Source organism: Schistocerca piceifrons, chromosome X, assembly GCF_021461385.2.
Source record: "Schistocerca piceifrons isolate TAMUIC-IGC-003096 chromosome X, iqSchPice1.1, whole genome shotgun sequence".
In the NCBI taxonomy this organism is placed as follows: domain Eukaryota; kingdom Metazoa; phylum Arthropoda; class Insecta; order Orthoptera; family Acrididae; genus Schistocerca; species Schistocerca piceifrons.
This window is the reverse complement of record NC_060149.1, coordinates 230,012,432-230,034,939: the sequence shown is the minus strand read 5'-3', so window position 1 is coordinate 230,034,939 and position 22,508 is coordinate 230,012,432. Positions and strand designations below refer to the sequence as shown.

General features: G+C 41.2%; 1 long non-coding RNA gene across 1 annotated transcript in view; it reads left to right on the top strand.

Moving 5' to 3' along the window:
* Positions 1 to 13,882, top strand: part of LOC124721355 — a 30,000-nt gene extending 16,118 nt beyond the window's left edge. Inside the window, exon 3 of the long non-coding RNA XR_007006320.1 lies at positions 13,330 to 13,882. This is a non-coding gene — a long non-coding RNA (uncharacterized LOC124721355). The remainder of the gene's footprint in view (positions 1 to 13,329) is intronic.
* Positions 13,883 to 22,508: the final 8,626 nt, after the last annotated feature.

Genomic DNA, 22,508 nt, shown 5'->3' with positions numbered 1-22,508 from the left:
AGCTCAAGATTTCCAAGTGGGAATATGAGATCAGTACAGCAGAGGAACTGAGAACATTGTTCTGGAGCTCTCATGTAGGAACCATTGGTGTGATACAGCAGAAAAAGATCAGGAGATGATGGTAGTCTGTTTAACTTATTCTAAGCCAGAATCAGTAGTAGGATACAGCAGTAGAGGAATAGTGCTCTAGATGCTGAGGCAAGAACAGCCACATTAGTACCTAGAGCATAGACAGTGTATACTAAGTCATTTTGTTACGTGCTTCTGTGAAGAAATGAATAGTATCTGTGTATGTATCCATCTTGAGTGGAGTTTATTAATTTCTTCCTAAGTGTCTGAATAATTTACAAGAGCTCTCTGCCTGTGTGCTGTGCAGTATTTTCAGTGATACAGCATCTTGCCCATCTGATTTTTGTGACTTTATTTAGTTGTATCACCTTCAGTGACATGTAAAAGACACCAGAACTGGTTTGTATTTTTTTTGTTTATACTTTGTATGTATCGTAATTTTAGTAGTGTAGACTTAGGCTGCCAGTAGTTTGATTTCTTGTTGCGGGCTGTTTGTAGTTTCTCAGTAACCATCTGACTGCTTTGGTTAGCACATAGTTTTGTGATTTTATATAGTTTTACATAGAAGGAACTGAAAAGTGACTGTGCTTGATTTGTGTGGACACAAGGTGAATTGAACACTGTCAATAATTAGCCAGAAGTGCATTGGCTGTATCTTTGGGCAAAAGTCAACTGTGGAAACTATCCACACAGTTGTATCCTTATGCTGTAGCAGCAGATACACTATGCTGACTATTGTTGATAATGCAGAGAGACAGGAATTCATGTGATCAAGCAAGCAAAGCAAAGCTCCAGGTTCTGGGGCTGATGGGCCAATTGGGACAGACTAACTGCCATGTCATCCCCTGCCAAAAGCATCATTGGATGTGGTGTGGATGGGTATGGGGTCACACACCTCTCTTCTGGCCATTGTCAGCTTTCTTGATCTAGGGGCTACTACTAATTATTCAAGTAGCTTCTCAGTTGGCCTCATGAGGCTGTGTGCACCCTGTGCCAATCCTCGTACCTCAGAAAAATCCCTGGCAGTAATGGAATCAAATTATATCATACTTGAACAGTTAGACACAGACACATGAGGGCAGCATTTTAGACATTCTAGTAACAAACAGATAGGAAATTTTTAAATAAATTAATATAAATGGGGTGAGGTGGAGGACAAAATGACCATATGGCTAGCGTAGCATCAGTTAGTACAAGGGTTGTAAGAAAGTTTAAGCAAGATAAGAAACTATTTTTGCTTATAAAGCATGACAGGAAACAAATTTCACAGTATCTGAGCAACTATAGCTCTGATGAGGAAGAAGATGTGGAGCACAAATTGATAAAATTCAGAAGCATTGTACAATATGCCTTAGGCCTGTAGGTGCTGAGCAAGGTCATGACGAATGAGACTGACTGTGCTTCAGTGACAAAGTGAGCGTAATGAGAGAGCAATCCAAGATGTGTTCAATAAATTTGAAAGTAAAATTTTGCCACCTGATATGGTCATAAATCCTAAGAAGTTTTGTTCATACATAAAATCAGTAAGTGGATCAAAATAATCTATTCAGTTGTTCAGTGACCATACTGGCACCAAAATGGAAGATGGCTGAGAGAATGCTAAGATACTGCATTTCGTATGGTTTCACTGTGAGAAAGTGTAATACAGTTCAGTTACTTAGGTGAAATAACTGTGAGAGTTTCAAATTATACAGGGATTATGCAAAAGAACTATCTCCCCTTCCAGCAGCAGCATAGCATAGGTCATTTGGACAACAAAGGGTACGAGGCAACTTGAAAACAGTGCAGTTTCATTCCTATTGTCAAGAAGGTTGTCAGATAGATAATACACTGAGGCACCAAAGAGACTAGTATAGACCCGTGAATTCAAATACAGAGATATGTAAACAGGCCGAATACAGTACTGCAGCTGGCAATGCCTATATAACACAACAAGTGTCTGGCGCAGTTGTTAGATTGGTTACTACTGCTACAGTAGCAGGTTATCAAGATTTAAGTGAGTTTTAACGTGGTGTTATACTCAGTGAATGATTGATGGAACACAGCATCTCCGAGGTCACAGTGAAGTGCGGATTTTGCCTTATGACCATTTCATGACTGTACTGTGAATATCAGGAATCTGGTAAAACATCAAATCTCTGACATCGCTACAACCAGAATAAGATCCTGCAAGAATGGGACCAACTATGACTGTAGAGAATCATTCAGTATGACAGAAGTGCAACCCTTACGCAAATTACTGCAGATTTCAATGCTGGGCCATCAACAGGTGTCACCATGTGAACCATTCAATGAAACATCATTGATATGGGCTTTCGGAGCTGAAGGCCCACTCATGTACCCTTGATGACTGCAGGACACAAAGCTTCATGCCTTGTCTGATCCCATAAACACCGATATCAGGCTGTTCATGACTGGAAACATGTTGCTTGGTCAGACGAATTTCATTTCAAATTGTATTGAGTGGATGGATGTGTACGGTTATGGAGACCAACTCATGAATCTATGGCCCCTGCATGTCAGCAGGGGACTGTTCAAGCTGGTGGAGCCTCTGTAATGGTGTGGGTCATGTGCAGCTGGAGTGGTATGGGACCCCTGATACATCTACACTCCTGGAAATGGAAAAAAGAACACATTGACACCGGTGTGTCAGACCCACCATACTTGCTCCGGTCACTGCGAGAGGGCTGTACAAGCAATGATCACACGCACGGCACAGCGGACACACCAGGAACCGCGGTGTTGGCCGTCGAATGGCGCTAGCTGCGCAGCATTTGTGCACCCCCGCCGTCAGTGTCAGCCAGTTTGCCGTGGCATACGGAGCTCCATCGCAGTCTTTAACACTGGTAGCATGCCGCGACAGCGTGGACGTGAACCGTATGTGCAGTTGACGGACTTTGAGCGAGGGCGTATAGTGGGCATGGGGGAGGCCGGGTGGACGTACCGCCGAATTGCTCAACACGTGGGGTGTGAGGTCTCCACAGTACATTGATGTTGTCGCCAGTGGTCGGCGGAAGGTGCACGTGCCCGTCGACCTGGGACCGGACCGCAGCGACGCACGGATGCACGCCAAGACCGTAGGATCCTACGCAGTGCCGTAGGGGACCGCACCGCCACTTCCCAGCAAATTAGGGACACTGTTGCTCCTGGGGTATCGGCGAGGACCATTCGCAACTGTCTCCATGAAGCTGGGCTACGGTCCCGCACACCGTTAGGCCGTCTTCCGCTCACGCCCCAACATCGTGCAGCCCGCCTCCAGTGGTGTCGCGACAGGCGTGAATGGAGGGACGAATGGAGACGTGTCGTCTTCAGCGATGAGAGTCACTTCTGCCTTGGTGCCAATGATGGTCGTATGCGTGTTTGGCACCGTGCAGGTGAGCGCCACAATCAGGACTGCATACGACCGAGGCACACAGGGCCAACACCCGGCATCATGGTGTGGGGAGCGATCTCCTACACTGGCCTTACACCACTGGTGATCGTCGAGGGGACACTGAATAGTGCACGGTACATCCAAACAGTCATCGAACCCATCGTTCTACCATTCCTAGACCGGCAAGGGAACTTGCTGTTCCAACAGGACACTGCACGTCCGCATGTATCCCGTGCCACCCAACGTGCTCTAGAAGGTGTAAGTCAACTACCCTGGCCAGCAAGATCTCTGGATCTGTCCCCCATTGAGCATGTTTGGGACTGGATGAAGCGTCGTCTCACGCGGTCTGCACGTCCAGCACGAACGCTGGTCCAACTGAGGCGCTAGGTGGAAATGGCATGGCAAGCCGTTCCACAGGACTACATCCAGCATCTCTACGATCGTCTCCATGGGAGAATAGCAGCCTGCATTGCTGCGAAAGGTGGATATACACCGTACTAGCGCCGACATTGTGCATGCTCTGTTGCCTGTGTCTATGTGCCTGTGGTTCTGTCAGTGTGATCATGTGATGTATCTGACCCCAGGAATGTGTCAATAAAGTTTCCCCTTCCTGGGACAATGAATTCACGGTGTTCTTATTTCAATTTCCAGGAGTGTAGATACGAGTCTGACAGGTGACACATATGTAAGCATCCTGTCTGATTACCTGCATCCATTCATGTCTATTGTGCATTCTGATGGACTTTGGCAACCAGCAGGACAATGGAATACCCCACATGTCCATAATTGCTACAGAGTGGCTCCAGGAACACTCTTCTGAGTTTAAACACTTCCACTGACCACAAAGCTCCCCAGACATCAACATTATTGAGCATATCTGGGATTTCTTGCAAGTTGCTATTCAGAAGAGATCGCCACCCCCTCATACTCTTATGGATTTATGGACAACCTTGCAGGATTCATGGTGTCAGTTCCCTCCAGCACTACTTAAGACATTAGTTGAGTCCATGCCACGTCATGTTGTGGCCCTTCTGCATGCTTGTGGGGCCCCTACACAATATTAGGCAGGTGTACCAGTTTCTTTGGCTCTTCATTGTAATAGGCTGTGTAGCAGGTAGTGTAATAGGCAGTGTAATATCAGTGAAGTCAATCTGTTGTAAAATTCTGGACATGTCTTATGCTCACATATTATGACCTTCTTGAAGGACAAAAATCTCTACCAAAAAATCAACATGAATTCTGCAGACTGAAATCTTACAAAACTTAGACTGCTCTGTTTGTTCATGGTGTCCAGCACACTGTAGACAACACTGCCCAGGTTAATGCCATGTTGCTTGACTTTTGGAAGGCATTTGATACAGCTGCACACTGTCAATTAATCAACAAAAGAGGACTTGCTTTCAGATAGAACTCAACATTTTACTGTTACCAAGGAGAAGTAGACAGATGTAGATGCAATTGTGGTGATACTCCAAGTACATTCAAATTACCCAGTGAATAACCTTGGTATTTCCATAACACTGTTTGCAGATGATGCTGTTAATTGAGGAAGACCTGTAGATGATCAATGATTGGTGCAGCAACTGGTAGTTGACCCTGGACATGAATAAAAGTAACATATTAAATAGGTGAAGAGATCTACTACTGTTCAATTACACTATTGGTTGTAAATCACCGCAAACAGTAACAACTATAAAATACCTAGTAGTAACCATCTGGATCAATCTAATGTGGAATGGCCAAATAAAACGAGTTTTTAGGACAAGAAGATGCCAGGATAAGATTCATTGTTCTGTTATTAAGGAAATTCTTCCATGAAAGAAGGGGCTTACAAAACACAAATTCACTTGAGTCTTGAGTATTGCTCATCATCAGTCTGGGACTCTTAACAGGATTGATTAACCGAAGAAATTGAGAAGAGTGGCATGTTTTATCAAAATTAAGAACATTACAGACCTGCTCAACAAACTCCAGTGGCAGGTGTTACAAGAGAGGGGTCATAAATCAGGGAGAGGTTAATTGTTGAAATTTGAGAATGGTAGTACCCTAGCCAGAGACTTTTTGGTGCCTCCCATCCATCCCCTGCAACTCCTTTGTTTTTGAGTTTCGGCATTTTTAGTTGTCATATATTTTTTATTTGCCCTATAAAATGAAGATTGAACATTACAAGAAAATGTTATTGTTAACGAAATTACTTAAAATAAATACATCAAGGACTATGCACTTAAAAGTTATATTTCTGCTTATCTATTTGCCATGAAAAGGAAAACTATATCAAAGTAATGGAAAGAACAAGCTCAACATACATAGTGTCACATTTTGAATGGGAAGGAGGCATGTATGAGAGAAAGACATATTTCACCTTACAATAACAACAAAACAAATCAGACAAATGCAGTTTGTTCACAGAAATAAAGGAAAAAGAAAAGAATACATTTTGATCTGAAATCATGAATATAAACATCAGTCTAGGGAGTTATCAAAACACATATAAGTCTTTTTGTCTAGGCCTCTTTTTGATAAAATCATCAATTATGTCATCAAAATTCATCCTGTTTACATTTCCACTTTTAATTTATAATACAGAAAATGTGTTAAGTCTTCCTTGCAAAGCAGTAGTTCAGGGATAGTTTTTAATTTTTATAAAACAGAGAATGACCTACCTACATACATACAGACATACATACATACATAGTCTCACACAGAATCCAACAAAAATATAAATGACTATTAAGTTTAGCCGGCCGCAGTGGCCGAGCAGTTCTAGGCGCTTCAGTCCAGAACTGCGCAACTGCTATGGTCGCAGGTTCAAATACTGCCTCGGGCATGGATGTGTGTGATGTCCTTAGGTTAGTTAGGTTTAAATAGTTCTAAGCTCTAGGGGACTGATCACCTCGGATGTTTTAAGTCCCATAGTTCTCAGAGCCAATATTAAGTTTCTAATACAGTCTCACGGTAAATGTTGATTGATAGGAAAAGTTTTAGCATGGAGTGAAATCTTTCAAGACTATCTAATGGAAACACAATCATAATCCCAGTTTCCAGTTGTTGCAGCTTGCTAAGCAGAGGAATAGGTTCATGCATTGCCAATGGCCTTTGGCCAGTATCTCCTGAAAATTCAGTAAAAGCTGCTTTTATTGCTGCCCAACAATACTGAAGAGTGTGGCAGCATTTGCGACAAGTGAATCGTCTTGTTGCTGACAAACTCTTGGTGATAGATTTTTTTTTTTTTTACCTTCTTCTCATTCAAGTTTCCTTCCAAGTATTTCCACTATATAGTACTTGCAGAAAAGAAACTGTAGGAGTGCTTGAAGAAATCTGAGAAATGAAATTGCCTTGAGGAAAAAGCTCAAGTAAAGAAGCAAATACAGTGATGTCACAAATAAATTGTGAAATGAATTTAAAATAAAGGAAATGTGTTGATAAACAAACCTGTTCGCAAGCATTCAGCAGCATTCTTACCCAAAAGATTTAGAGAATATCCAGAATGCAGTATTCACTCAAGCCAAAGTGTTGAATCTCTCAATTATAGTTTGCAGTCCTACATACTTTACTGGCACATTAAATGCATTGTCATACAACTGTCCTCTTGAGTTGTGGATGCCAGTTTGAAGGTTTTACAATCATTAAATAAATTCTCTGCTATGTTTGAAGCTTAGTATCCTGTGTTTGGTTTAAACTGTAGAAATCACTCTGTAGGAGAGAATTTTCCATTCTCTTGATAATGATGATGATGAGGAGGAGGAGGATGAGGAGGATGGAAAGGTTTGAAGGGCACACAACAGCAAGGTCTTTAGCACCAATCCGTTCTCTTGAGAAACACACTAGTTCACAAGAGCTAATTGGTCCTCATGGTATAAGTCTGGTATATAATCAACAATTATAAAAAATACTTTGCAGTCCTGATTTTCTTAACAGCCTTCTGCTTTCTGTATCTGAGATGATAAGAACAAACTTTAAACATACTTCAGTTGATACAGATGGTATGGTTTTACAAGTACACAAAAGTATCTACTGCAAATGGAAACTGGACACTCCTTAACAATGAGAAGTATTGTTTGCTCTTCTGCTCTGTAGTCACAGTCAGCAGGTGGATGGAAACACCATTTCTTCAAAGTGTAACCACATCTCCCTTGGCCTGTCCTAATGCAGTTCAGCTCTGACCAGGCTTGGCATGGAACGTGGAACCCCTCAACTTTCATTGCTGCATCTTGATCCATGAGAACACTATTGGGTGGACATTTGTTCCAGTGTTGTCACCACTAAGAGGTCACATCAAATGAACTGATTCCTTCTGAATCGATGCAGGGTGGTTTGGTGATTTCAAACGAGTTGTTGGGTGATCTTGTAGGCCATTGCACAAGGGAGTGTTCTTACAAGAGGAGATCTACCTGAGAAAGTTTGCACTAATAACAGCAGCAGAAAATAGCATAATGGGAGTAAGATTTGTCATAAATAATAAGATATAGGGCAGAGAGTGAATTACAGTGAACAGTTCATTAAGAGGATTATTCTCATCACAATTAACAGAAATATCAACAACAACAGCACAGGTATACCTGCAATCACAAGCAGAAGATTAAGAGACAGAGAGATTATATGAGGACAGTGAAAGGGTAAGTCAGTACTTAAAGGGAAATGCAAATTTAATAATCATGGAGGATGGGAAACTTGAAGTAGGGGAAGGAGTAGAAAATAGAGTTTTAGGAGGAAGCTTGGTAGTAGGAATGAGAGAGGAGCAAGGCTCCTTGAGTTCTGCTACACATGTCATATTGTAATAACATATACACTGTTCAAGAATCACAAGTCAAGGAAGTGTACTTGAAATTAGCCTGGATACATATGACAGCTGGATTGCATCCTGATGAGACAGATATTTCAAAATCAGATACTGGATTTCAAGGTGTGCTGAGAAGCAGATATAGATTCAGATAACAATTTACTAATGATAAAGAGTAGGCTGAAGTTCAAGAAATTTCTCATCAAGAATCAATGTGAAGAAGTGGTGATGCTGAATGTAAAGGAATGTTGATGTCCATTCAAACTTCTCTGAGGCTTTAGATACTGTAAAAATGAGTACCACAGTAGGCAGTTCAGTTGAGGAAGAATGGACAACCCAAGAAAGAGCAACCCTAGTAATTGCACAGTCAAATATAGATACAAGGGAGGTAACTGTGAAGAAACTTTGGGTAACAGGAGAAATACTTCAACTGATGGACAAAAGAAGGAAGTATAAAAGTCTAGGAAAGGACAGGAATACAGCAATATAAGTCACTTAGGAATGAATCAACAGGAAGTCCAGGAAAGATAAAGCAAAATGCCTGTAGGAAAAATGTGAAGGAATTGTAAAGAAAATGGTCATATGTGGGACAGGTTCAGCACATAGAAAAGTTAAAACCATTTTCAGTGAAATTAAAAGCAAATGCATCAACATTAAGAGTGCTACCGGAATTCCACTGTTAAATGCAGACAAAAGAGCAAGTAGGTGGAAAGAGTACATTACAGGTGTCTATGAGGAGCAAGGACTTTCTACTGATATGATAGAAGAAGAAGTGGCAGACTTTGGCAATGCAGTAGTAGGGTTAGAGTTTTGGAAGACTTGCAATCAGTCAAATAAGAAGGAGGTATAGATCACATTCCTTCAGAATTTCGAAAATCACTGGGAGAAATGGAAACTAAACAAATATTCAAATTAGTAAGTAGAATCTATGAGGGGGGACATAGCAATGGACTTTTGGAAGAATGTCATCCACACAACCCCAAAGATAGCAAGGGCAGATGATTGCAAGAACTATCACACAATCTCTGGTACCCTGGCCTGGCAAGTTTGAAAGCCCACCGGAAGGCATGGATCTTAATGAGAGCTGCTAGATAACACTCCCATAATCTGTGCATACAGCTGTCACCGCTGCAGTGCTGTCTACAAAGACACATCTCTCCTGCTGGCCTACATGGACTCACGGCTGCTCTTTAAGGCCAACACTGCAGCCATTCTGTCAGCCACTCATGATTTCACTGGGCTACAGTATTGATCTTGCTACACATCATTTTTGAATTCGCTATTGTCTTACATTTGATCTTGGTTTACCTCTGGTCTTCTTCCACCATACCATCACTGCTGTTTGCCCTTCTCTGTTATTCTTTTTCTGTTTACTTCCAGTGGCTCACTGTTAATGCCCTCAGCCAGTCAGCCAGTCCCAACTAATTTATGATCCATTTGCAGTCTTTTTAGACTCAAGTCACTATGATTGGCAATGATGTATAAGGTTAGCAATGGCACATGGATGTGAAGCTCATGGAACAGCAACAGCAACAACTGCTCCTGCAACAGGGATTGCAACAGCAGTTCTAACACCAGTTTCAATGATGGACTGATTTGTTCTATCAGGAAACTCAGCTATTGCTGGATTGCTTACAGGTTCAGGGTTTACAAACCATCCAGGTTGTGGTCACTTCCAAGGTGGAGAGGCACCCATCTGCATTTCTGCCATTTGATGACACCCAAGAGTATTGGGAAACGTATTTTCAGTGAATGAAACAGCATTTTGCGACTTTTGAGTTTTGGATGATGCTCTCCAACAGTCACTCTTCCTTCCCTGGGCTTCCCCTGAGATGTTTTTCTTACTTAAGAAGTTGACTCCACTCTCGAATCCTGTCACACTCACATTCAAGGAGATTTGTTCATTGCTGTTCAATTACTATCTGCAAAAATTCCACATGGTCACATTGTACCATGAGTCCCATCAACACTGCAAGCAACTTGATCAGTCATACCACTCATGGGTGGGGAACTGCAAGGGATGAGTCAACATTGCAATATCACTTGTTAAATCCAGCTTGTAAAACTAGATGTGGCTTTGATCCAAGACACAGCGGTCCAACTGGTTCCAGATCTAGAAGTATGCACTGCTGCCTTCAAGCTACAAAACCCTTCCTTGGATGATATTTTCAAAATTTCTCCCCCTTTCAAGGTCAGCAAATGAGAGCCTTGTGGTGACCCCAAGTGGCTTTGATTCAGCAGCTGCCTTGAGTGCAGAATCCTTCTAAGTCTTTTTCCAAACAACAGCATCATGATTTGTGAATTTTGGACATGTCAATGGCCTCTGAACAGCTTGCCACACCCCATCAGCACAAGCAGTAGGGTTTCCTATCATGTTCTGACTGCTTCACAGCACACCCATGTGTGGACTGTCCAGATTGCTTGGCACACTGCACAAATTGCAGGCAGAATGGGCATCTCCGAACTGTCTGTCATCAACCATCAGGACAGTCAGATGCGACTCTTCCCATGCATTGTGGGTCATTGTATGAACTTCAGGCAGTTGTTTCTCAGGCTGGTCTATCTGCTGCTAAGTTGCTTATCAACCTCATGATTGTAAACCAGGATGTCCATTTCCAGGTGGACACAGGAGCTACTGTTAATTTAATTATTCTCCCAACATATGCTCATCTTGGTTCCCCTAGCTTGACCCCACCCTCCCTTATGTTGGTCAGGTGTGGTGACAGTTCAGTTTCTCTCTGGGATCAACTCAAAATCCATGCTACCAATCAAAAAGGTAATACAGCTGATAACCCCTTTTTGTTGAGATTCATTACATCCAGATGCAGTGCCCCGTTTCTGTCAGGCACATCCTATTCCTGTGTCCTTACAGGTGGCTCTAAGCAGGAACTCGATTGCCTCCAAAGAGCTGGGCTAAGTGAAACTGTTAAAACCAGTGCTTGGGCCACATCCTTGGCAGTGGTCAAAAGCTCAATGGCTCCCTCTGATTATGTGGAGATTTTAAATTGAGAATCAATGCCCAGGCCCAGGTGGAAACTATCCCACACCACATCCGGAGAACCTCCTCATGAAGCGGGTTGGAGGTGAATATTTTTCTAGGATTGACCTTGCTGGTACATATTTTCAGATCCTACTGGGTGAGGAATCACAGTGCTTTATGGTTGGCAACACCACCTTTGGTTTATACAAATACAAGCAATTGCCATTTGGAATCTTCTGCTCTGGGAATCTTCCAGAGATATCTGGAACAGTTAACCATGTCCATCCCCGCTAGTACTAACTATCTCAATGACTTAATTGTCATGGGCACTATGTATCAGGACTACCTGCACAACATTTGTGCCATCTCTTTACTACAGTGCATGATGCAAGTCTCAAGCATTGCTTACACAAATGCCAGTTTTTTTCCAAGAGGCTTGGAGCACCATCATACCAATCAACTTTGTCTGTTCCTACTGACTGCACCCCACTAGTGGATCAACCTGATCTGGAACACCCAACCTTGACATTCCCACATCCGCACCAGTACAACTTGTGCTCCAGAGCATCAGTGGCGATTCCTGATGACAAAGGCACGGAAGTGGAGGTCTCCTTGCATTCTCCACCCTCTCATTTATTGTTGCCCATGCCATCATTACCCTTGTCACCACGCCCCAGCACTTTGCCAGGCACCCCAGTTTATCTCTCTGTCAGCTTGCACTCTTGACATGTGTGCTGTTGACATTCCTAGCTTGTGTACAGTTTCTCCCCACATTGTGGAAGATGAATTCGCGTGTGACCTTAAGTAACAACCATGGTGTTGCAGTGGCAAGTCCTGTTGCCTTATGTGATGAGAGAAAATACTGACATCATCTGTACAAGTTGTACACCCCAGAGTTGGCTCCTCAGTTGGCTGGTTATACTCACGTTGCACTCATAATTGGTTTCTGTGTCTCATATACCTATTGTCTCTGAATGCGACCTCAAAAAGTAGCCAACCTTTGTTTTGGATTATCAACCTTTTTGTCCACCCTGGTCGATCTCACTGTTGTGGTGGACATCCATGCTGTATAAGGGAAGCTGGACAAGGCATCCACCAGTATCAACCACATTTCCCCAAGAAAGGGACTGATGAAATCTATGTGTGCAATATTTCATAATTAAGCCAGTTAGGGTCATGGTAAAAACTTCTGGGGAGGGACCACTTGGTTCTGTGAGCAGGCGTGATATTACCTCAGTGCATGTTTGATATGAGTGCTTATTGTAGGCCAATGTAAATGCCATGGAGCTAATGTTTTCTTGTGAGACATCCTCAGTGAGAAGACTGCAGGAGCTGGAGGACCTGTGGATCAAGTGAAGATGGAACTACAACATGGCACTCATCATTCACCACTGTAAGCAACAACACTCCCTGACGTACACTGAGCCACTCTTGCATACTTGCTCAGGACTCATGGGCAATCTGGACAATTTATCAGCATGTTATGTGATGTCCAAAAAATTGATATCATAGAAATTATGGCTGAGAAATAATGCCCAATGCTGTAGTCTCAGAACCACCTTGTCATGTAGTCCAGCCTTAGGGTTAAACAATGATACCAATGGTTTATGGTGCATGACAAAGTGAAATTTGGAGCCATACAGGAAAATGTAAAACTTTTTAAAACCATAAACCATAACCAGCACCTCCCCTCCTTCTCTATGTTGGAGTTAGTATTTTGTGTGGGCAAGAAGGTCTGAGATGTAAAAGCAATCACTTGTCCTGATATGTCCGGATTTCTGCAGTCCTATACTGCAATTTATTAGCAACCTGGATTAAGCTTTTCTTTGGATTGGAGGTAGCAAGGCAAGGGGGCAGAGCATAAACTATGTTTCACCCACAGATAAGGTTGATGACAAATGTCTGGCGTCTGACCAAAAAAATTCACACCTTGCATACAAAGCTGATTTAGAGGGTGTGAGACCTATCCTGGCTTTTCTGTCTACCACTCACTCCATTAAGGTTTTGGCCTCTTTTGTTTTTCTCCATGTATAAAGCTTTTAGTTCATGATCAATTTTGAGACTTAATGTCTCATCTTCAGATGCACCATAATATACTTCTGATTGATGGTTACATATTAATTTCAGAGATCACAGCAGGTTATCAGCTGAAATCTTGTGAACACTCCCTATGGCTGCAACACCATGCAAGGTGACCCTACACCAGTGGGGGCAAGAGACAACAGGAGAAATGGATCATGAAATAAAACTGTAACTGCAACCTGAGGCTGTTCTACTACTGCTACTACTACTACTACTACTACTACACCATGAGGCTGTGTTCCACCCATCTGCTATGATGCTTATTGAAGAATATTTATTTTTGTCTTGTAATTTTATGTGTGCTCATGCACACTTCATTTCATAGTTTTGATGGTTGTTCTGTGCATGTTTCACCTCAATTTACTCAAACCATTTGTTTCATGCAATATATGTTATTATTTCAACTATAATGTAGTGTTCTCTCATTGTTCTGTCTTCGATAATAATGCAGTGGCGTTAAGGTATTTTAGAATCTTGGACTATACTCTCTAATTGATGTTCTAGCTTGTGTACCTGTGACTTATTCTTTTCTGTATCTTTGAAATTTTAACCATATTGCCAGTTATTCATTTCATGTTGTCCATTAAGACTGTGTTTACTTCTTGTCACTATATGCTTAATTTACATGAGGTTTTTTTCTGTATAAATACTCCTGGTCTTTTTTTCTAGTAAGGGTTTTCATGGGTGATGATGGAAATATACACCCAATGAGCCATCAATCTTTGTTCATCTTTTGTGTAGTTGTAGCAGTTACTCATATATAACATATGCTGTTCTAATAAGATGCTCTTCTCAACTGTTTTCAAGAAATCAATGTTAAGTTTTATGAGTCTGTTGAATACCATACAAGAGTGCCAGCTATCGAGCTGTGGCATTAGAACAACTAGCTAAGGCACCAGACTAAAAGTCTGCCCTTGCTACTACTGGGTCATACTTTTTCCCCCTCTCCTAATCTTCCACCAAACACTTGTATTATTGCAGTGAATCATATTGCTTTATGAAAAAGAAGAAGAAGAAACAACAGTTATAATCATCATCATCATCATCATCATAATTATCATTGTGGTATATCCAGTGTATGATTTAATTGAAGTACAATAAGTAATCGTGATAAAATGAACATTTATCATCAACATCTTAGTCGTGTGTATCACACTGGCCTGTACTTGCTTCTAATAACGTAGAATGTATGTGTGATATGCTCATGAATATGTTGTGTTCAACAGACTTGTAAAACTTTGAGCCCAATTTCTCAGAAACACTTGAGAAGCACATTATTCTAGAGCAGCTCTGACCCTCAGCCAGCCATCATTGTTGTCTCCTGGCACTTAGTGAATTATTTAAAACTATAGGTTATGCTTATATTGTCAATTTTAGTACTTGGGAGGACTGTTTTAAGGTTTTTGCTCATTACTTACTTGGTACTCTGGTGACAGTTTCATTTATAAAAATTTTGCTATGGAGAATTGTGACTAAACTTTTATTGAACTTGATACTGTTCCATATTATAATGGAACTATGAAGTACCTAACTAATAGTAGGCGTACACTGTTTATTGTTTGGTCTTAAATGGATGGGCCTGGCTCATTCAACTGGCTGAGTATAGATGATGCATTTGGTATGAATTTGTAATAATAGTTCAACTTACCAGGGAATGACTGCAGCTCCTTCACGTTCTGAGGAACAGTCAACTTATCAATGCTGTGATCATCGAGTGGTTTAATCACCTCCCTACTTAAGACATGCCCTAAATGCTTGACACTTGGTGCAAAAAACATACACTTTTCCAACTTACAATGTAGATTGCTGTCTACCAGCACCTGAAACACTACCTGTAAGTTTTCCAGATATTCCTCTCTGGTGACAATTAAATCATCCAAATAAGTTGCACACTTCAGGGTATGGCAAACTCTCTGCTCGATAAAATGCTGAAAAATTCCTGGGGCTGATTCAATGCCAAAAGGCAATTTGGTCAACTTATAGAGGCCAACTGGCATATTAATAATGAGCAACTGCTATGACTCAGCATCGAGGGTCATCTGCAGATAGGCATCTCTCAGATCAGCCCCACAAATAACTCCTCAGTTCAATGGCTTGGGTAAACTTCCACCTAACTCTGGGTGTTGATTGTGAATTCAAAATCACCACACAACTGTACTGCCCCTGTGGATTTCTAACCACCACTAAAGACATTGCCCACTAGCTTGATGCTTCAAGTGAAATAAACTTTAATTCCTGTATTCTGTCTAATTCAGCTTTGACTACATCTCTCATAGCAAATGGCAAAGGGCAAACACTGTGAAACTTAGGGGTCACAGATGGCTTAAGCTGAATATGGGTCAGAAAATCCCTTGCTTTACACAATGTTGGCTCAAACAACTGTTAGTAGGGCAGCAAAGTGACTCAAGGTCATGAAAAGGAATGACTGGTGACACTAAATTAATGTGATCAACAACTCAGAAATGAAATGCCGTAAAAGCACCCAACTTCAAAATATTTGATGCTGAAGCAGAGCCTACCACTAATGATGTTATTTGGTGCTCCACATACTTATGCTTTGCCATCACAACCAGCTGATGCCTCAACACGATTCATTTGTGACTTAGAAGGCCACTGTTTTGTTCAATGATTGTAACCCAGTTCATGATACACAGTCAAATTGATCAATAAGGCTGCACCCCCAGTATCAAACTGAAACTCAACTGAGCATCCCAAAATAGACAATTGCAGCACAAGCTTATGAGCCATTTGTCAGATATATGAGATGGGCTTGTAAAGTGCATAAATAGACAACTGGTCAACATCGTGAGCATTATGGTGCATAGCACAAACAGCAGTGATGTGGCCCCTGCAGTTGCACTTGAAACAAACTTTATTTAAATGTGGATATTTCTACTACATGTGTGGTAACTGAGGAAAGCCCCACAATTTAAGGAACTACCCAATACCAAAGGATGAATGCTGTTTCTGTGAATTGCGAAAACTGCTGCACCTTTTGAGTGAAGGCCACTCCAATGGCAAGGAAAACTGATTCCTAGTATCTACATTTCTAATTTGCTTTACAGTGCAGCAGTAAGATTGCTTTTTGACTGCTAAGGGTGACCCAGACATATCAGCCTTAGGGAATGAGACCTGCTGTGCCAGCTAATGACATACTACAGGCCAAATTTAAATCCACTTCCACCATGTCGCAGTCATTGACAAAGGCTTCTTGGTCCACCACAGACAGTTTATACAACTGTGCTAACTGTGCCGCACCAGCTAGAGCAGCTAGAGATGCATCACATTACTCTTAGGCTTTCACTCAAAATGGCTTATCTAGAGCTAATTGAATAATTAAATTGCAGACAATGGAATCTGTGTAACACATGCCACACTGCTGCTCCTGCCATAATTCCATAAACCGATTCTCCATGATGATGCAACACAACTGATGCATGCTTGAGACAGACTCATCACCACTTTTGCGACTCATTCTTGGAGTATGGATTTAAAAGAATTAAAAGTATAAACTCACAAATTTGGAGAATACGTGGGCCATAACAAGTTGATAACAGTGAGAATTCTAATGTCCAAAGAACTAAACCAATCAAAACTGCACACAAACCAGAAATGTCAACAGGACATGTTGAATGTCAGGGGAATCAAATGGGAGATACTGCTAAACGAGGAACTATCTATATGTGGCAGAATATTAACAGGTCTGGCTCCTAACTAGCAAACACATAACTGAACTGCATTGGTGGTTGCCTTATTGTGTTGCCTCAGACACTAGAGACTGTTCCCAAAACACATTGTGCAGGCATGCCCTGTTGGCAGCCACTGTAACCAGTTCGCTGACTGCCAGCATCATTGGTTTCACATCCTTCATTGCCTTGGCATTATTGGCAGGTGAAGATACCAAAGTAAGGTCCTTATATTTGTCTCAATTATTAATGGTGATAAAGTGGACATAGTGCAACAACCAGAACGTCGGCTGAAACCATAAGTGAATAGCAGCAAAATGTGAACTTTCCAATCAAATATATGTAGCAAAGACAGGCTGGATGCCATTAGTGGTGGCACATTTGTAGCTTTAAATATATTGAGCAACCAGTAAAGGAAACAAAAGAAAAATTCGGAGTAGGTATTAAAATCCATGGAGAAAAAATAAAAACTTTGAGGTTCGCCAATGACATTGTAATTCTGTCAGAGACAGCAAAGGACTTGGAAGAGCAGTTGAACAGAATGGACATCATCTTGAAAGGAGGATTTAAGATGAACATCAAAAAAAGCAAAACTAGGATAATGGAATGTAGTCGAATTAAGTTGGGTGATGCTGAGGGAATTAGATTAGGAAATGAGACACTTAAAGTAGTAAAGGAGTTTTGCTATTTGGGGAGCAAAATAACTGATGATGGTCAAAGTAGAGAGGATATAAAATGTAGACTGGCAATGGCAAGGAAAGCGTTTCTAAAGAAGAGAAATTTGTTAACATCGAGTATAGGTTTAAGTGTCAGGAAGTCGTTTCTGAAAGTATTTGTATGGAGTGTAGCCATGTATGGAAGTGAAACATGGACGATAAATAGTTTAGACAAGAAGAGAATAGAAGCTTTCAAAATGTGGTGCTACAGAAGAATGCTGAAGGTTAGATGGTTAGATCACATAACTAATGAGGAGGTATTGAATAGAATTGGGGAGAAGAGGATTTTGTGGCACAACTTGACTAGAAGAAGGGATTGGTTGGTAGGACATGTTCTGAGGTGTCAAGGGATCGCCAATTTAGTATTGGAGGGCAGCTTGGAGGGTAAAAACCATAGAGGGAGACCAAGAGATGAATACACTAAGCAGATTCAGCAGGATGTAGGCTGCAGTACGTACTGGGAGATGAAGCAGCTTGCACAGGATAGAGTAGCATGGAGAGCTGCATCAAACCAGTCTCAGGACTGAAGACCACAACAACAACAAATATATTGATATTACGTACAGAAGTTATTATTGCTTTGGAATGTGAAATAACCTGGGTGAAAGTAAGCATCAGAGATGGGTGAGCCATGGTACTCAGATACTATTATACACCACCAGCCTTGGAACAGTAGTGGCAGAATACTTCAAAGAAAACTTGGAGAGTATTGTGTGTATATTTTGTAATCATCCTAAGGTAACATGGAGAGATTACTATAGACTGGATGACTTACTTGATCAGAACAGTTGCCACTGTTAGGAATACATGTGACACTGTTATAAATGTCTTATCCAAATAAATTACTTTGGCCCATTAGGTACAGAGTCGGCAGCTCGTGGTCTTGCGGTAGCATTCTTGCTTCCTGTGCATGGAGTCCCGGGTTTGATTCCCAGTGGAGTCAGGGATTTTTCCTGCCTCAAGATGACTGGGTGTTGTTGTGTCATCATCATCATCATCATCATCATTCATCCCCATTACAGTAGGAGGAAGGCAATGGCAAACCACCTCGACTAAGACCTTGCCTAGTACAGCGGGCGGGTCTCCTGCATTGTTCCCTACGCTCCTCAGAGTATGGGACCTCATCATCATCTGACTCATGGGAGCAGGCTGCTAGGTCTTCTGCTCACAAAGAGACCCAAAATTTTTGATTTAGTTAATATAGAGGAGGGGATCAGTGACTGTTAAGTTGTTACATGCAGAGATGACAAAAGGCATGAATAGCAATATGCACATATACAGATGGCAAAAGGATCATGTACACAAGATATAAAAGGGCAGTGCACTGGTGGAGCTGTCATTTGTATTAAGGCGATTACTGTGAAAAGGTTTGTGACATGGTTATGGTCGCACTATGAGAATGAACATACTTTGAGTGCAGAAAGGTAGTTGGAGCTACACACATGGACATTCCATTTCAGAAATTGTTAAGAAATTCAATATTCTAAGATCCACAGTGCCAAGAGTGTGTCAAGAATACCAAATTTCAGGCATTACCTCATGTCATGGACAACAGAATGGCCGACAGCCTTCACATAATAATGGAAAGCAGTGGCATTTGTGTAGAGTTGTCAGTGCTAACAGACAAGCAACACTACTTGAAATAGCCATATCAATCATCGTGGGACCTATGACAAATGTGTCCATTAGAATAGTGTGGCAAAATTTGGCATTAATGGCCTGTGGTGGCAGACGACTGAAGAAAATGCCTTTGCTAGCAGCACGACATTGCCTGCAGTGACTCATGACCATATCGTTTGGACCCTAGATTACTGGAAAACCGTGGCCTGGCCAGATGAGTCCTGATTTCAGTGGTAAGAGGTAATGGTAGGGTTTGAGTGTGGTGCAGACCCCATGAAGCCATGGACCCAAGATGTCAACAAGGCATTGTGCAAGCTGGTGGTGGCTCTAAAGTGGTGTGGGCTGTGTTTACATGGAATGAACTGAGTCTTCTAGTCCAAATGAATCAATCACTAATTGGAAATCATTATGTTTGGTTACTTGGAGACCATTCGCAGCCACTCAAGGATTTCATATTCTCAAGCAATGATGGAATTTTTATGGATACCAATGTGCCATGTCACCAGGTCACAATTGTTCACTGTTGGTTTGAAGAAAATTATGTACAATTCAAGTGAATGACTGGGCTACCCATTAAACATTTATTGGACATAATAGAGAGGTCAGTTTGTGCACAGAATCCTGCACTGACAACACTTCACAATTATGGATGGCTATAGAGGCAGCATAGCTCAGTATTTCTGCAGGGGACTTCCAATGACTTGTTGAGTTCATGCCATGTCCAGATGCTGCACTACAGCAGGCAAAAGGAGGTCCGACCCGATATTAAGAGGTATCCCATGATTTTTGTCACCTCAGTGTATCATCAGTGATTACAGGTCTTAAAAGAAATGTTAAGTAGCAAAATAACAGCACTTAATGAGAGCAACAAAACTCAGTTTTCAGGTTATCTGAACAGTCAGTATCAATGTTTCATGTCTGAGAACAAAAAAGGGAAGTTGTACGAATGTCATAAATTCAAGAATATTGTACAATATGCTTTAGATGTACAGGGTGTTCAGAAATTCCCATTACAAACTTCTAAGACTTGTAGAGGGGAGTGGGCACATAATATGTTGAATAGGAACCCATCTGTGGAATTGCCATCCGACAACGCTACAGAGCATCGAAATTATAGGCACTGGCACCTGTAAATGTAAGCATATTCAATGTGATTCCTTGATGACGTTACAAACTTCCTAGCATGATGGAGAAGGATAAATTTATCAATTTGAGGTAAGGGTCCCTGTACCAGAAATGAATGAGTCAAAAGTTACAACCGAAAACAGTTCTGATACTTCTGACAGTGAAATACAGGTACTGGTACTACTGTTGCTAAGATCATAGGGCAGGCAACTTTCAGAGGTATTACTGTGGTCCAAAACAAGAAAAAAATGTCCAGTAACTATTGGCTCTAAAACACATACCTAAGAGCTATGAGCGCTTGTTCATCTGTGCTACTGTGAAACACATCTCCTCTATTGAACAAGTGCTTGTAGCTCTTAAGGTATGTATTTTAGAGCCCATGTTTACTGGACATTTTTTCCTTGTTGTGGTCCATACTACCACCTCCCTTACTTGCCTACCCTACAGTCTTGCCGACAACAGTACCAGTAAATGTATTCCACTGTCAGAGGTATGAGAATGGTTTTGATTTATAACTTTCAGCTCATTCGTTTCTGGAATAGGGACCCTTACCTTAAATTGATACATTTATCCTTCTGCATCATCTTGGAAAGTTTGTAACATCATCACGGAATCACTCAGTATACATGATGGACCATTATTATCCATAATGGGAAATAGCTCGGGCTAGAAATGAGATACAGCAAAATGTTTTCAATAAAAGTTGTTGGTGGCAAAGAGGGTCTCACATTGCTACTATTGGCTGTGACGTTAAATGTGATTTTCAAGGTGGTTTGGAGGTTAAAGTGATTTTTTTTAAATGGGGAAAGAGCAGCAAATTTTATGTATAAAATGATATATTACTCAGGGTCAAGGCAAGGTTCAGTGAAGGTCAAATAAGCAGATATGTTTTAAGTTCCTGTAGGGATTAACACAGAATAAGGGAGGGATACAACAAAATACAATATTAGATACAGAATGAAATTTTTACTCTGCAGCAGAGTGTGTGCTGGTATGAAACTTCCTGGCAGATTAAAACTGTGTGCCGAACTGAGACTTGAACTTGGGACCTTTGCTTTTCGTGGCAAGTGCTCTACCAACTGAGCCACCCAAGCACAACTCTGCTCCATTCTCACAGCTCCAATTCTGCCAGTATCTCATCACCTACCTTCCAAACTTCACAGAAGCTCTCCTGTAAGAAAGGATAATGTGGAGACATGGTTTAGCCACAGCCTGGGGGATGTTTCCAGAATGAAATTTTCACTCTGCAGTGGAGTGTGAGCTGATATGAAAGTTCCTGGCGGATTAAAACTGGGTGCTGGATCGAGACATGAACCCAGGACCTTATCCTTTCATAGGTAAATGTTCTACCGACTGAGATAAGCTTCAAAGGTCCCAAGTTTGAGTCTCAGTCTGGCACATAGTTTTAATCTGCCAGGGAGTTTCAATGTTAGATACAATTTGAAGGGACATCCCAAGGGGTGAGAGGTGAGGGGACTCACTCAATGACTTGTAAATCGATGACATACATTTTATTTACATTGTGATGTATTTATTTTTGCCAATAAACATGCCAATTAAAACTAAAAGTTCAAATTTCCCAGCACTCTTTCCAAATCTGATGTTACAAATAGAGGTTTCCATGAGACAAAATTAGATCTTCGAATGATTGTCAATAATTACGTTTAAGGTCATGGTTATTGGTAATGATATGTGACCCCTTATGCTCCTTTCAATTTGAATCTAACATTGTATTTTGCTGTATCTCTCCTCTGTTCTGAGTTAATCCCTACTAGAACTACAAATATATTTGCGTATTTGACCCTCATTGAACCTTGCCATGACCTCAAATACTGCATCATTCTATATGTAAAATTGGTGCTCTTCCCGAATTTTAAATGAAATATTAGCATTCCTTTTTAAAGAAATCGCTTTAACCTCCAAATCACCTTGAAAATAACATTCAGGGCCATGGCCAGAATTTTAATTTCCCACAACATACACAGTTAAATCAGAGATTTAATGTACAGTGGACTAATGAACACTGAAATTACGATACAAATGCAATGCAGAAACAATATATAACAATACCATTAAT